At 33.6% G+C, this 1025-nt stretch overlaps 1 pseudogene across 1 annotated transcript; it reads left to right on the forward strand.

The window, feature by feature from the left end:
- The first annotated feature begins 3 nt into the window (after positions 1-3).
- On the forward strand, positions 4-1021 carry LOC116273610 (annotated as a pseudogene). The gene has a single exon (XR_004181913.1). The product of XR_004181913.1 is annotated as a protein DEK pseudogene (transcript).
- The last annotated feature ends 4 nt before the right edge of the window (positions 1022-1025 follow it).

The raw sequence follows: 1025 nt of genomic DNA on the forward strand, positions 1-1025 counted from the left end.
TCTAGCAAAGGCAGTAAAAAGGAACGGAACAGTTCTGGAATGGCAAGAAAGGCTAAGCGAACCAAACATCCTGAAATTCTGTCAGATGTATCTAGTAGTGATGAAGATGAAAAGAAAAACAAGGAAGAGTCTTCAGATGATGAAGATAAAGAAAGTGAAGAGGAGCCACCAAAAAAAGACAGCCAAAAGAGGAAAACCTAAACAGAAAGCTACTTCTAAAAGTAAAAAATCTGTGAAAAGTGCCAATGTTAAGAAAGCAGATGGCAGCACCACCAAGAAGAATCAAAACAGTTCCAAAAAAGAAAGTGAGTCTGAGGACAGTTCAGATGATGAACCTTTAATTAAAAAGTTGAAGAAACCCCCTACAGATGAAGAATTAAAGGAAACAATAAATTACTGGCCAGTGCTAACTTGGAAGAAGTCACAATGAAACAGATTTGCAAAAAGGTCTATGAAAATTATCCTACTTATGATTTAACTGAAAGAAAAGATTTCATAAAAACAGCTAATGTAAAAGAGCTAATTTCTTGAGATAGAGGACAGAGAAGATGACTCGTTCCCATAGATTCGAAGATCTGATTTATACCATTATACCAGCAAAGAGAATGTATTTCCTTTTCTAAATCCTTTTTAAGCAACGATAGAACTTACTGCTGACCTCATTATCTTGAGTGTTATGTGAATTTGAGTTTGCTATTTTAAATTGCATTTCTATGCCATTTTTAGTTAAAATCTTGCATGGCATTAATTAATCTTGCTTTTATAGTTGTATTTTGTACATTTTGGGTTTCTTTATATAAGGTCATAGATTCTTGAACTGTCGTGGTTTTTAGTGCGCTTAATATTAGCTTGCTTAAGGCATACTTTTAATCAAGTAGAACAGAAACTATTATGACTGGGATTTATACACACAGAGATTGGGTATTTAGTATATGAAATATTTTGAATACACATCTCTGTCAGTGTGAAAATTCAGCAGCAGTGTGTCCATCATATTAAAAATATACAAGCTACAGTTGTCCAGA

Source organism: Papio anubis, unplaced genomic scaffold, assembly GCF_008728515.1.
Source record: "Papio anubis isolate 15944 unplaced genomic scaffold, Panubis1.0 scaffold9572, whole genome shotgun sequence".
In the NCBI taxonomy this organism is placed as follows: domain Eukaryota; kingdom Metazoa; phylum Chordata; class Mammalia; order Primates; family Cercopithecidae; genus Papio; species Papio anubis.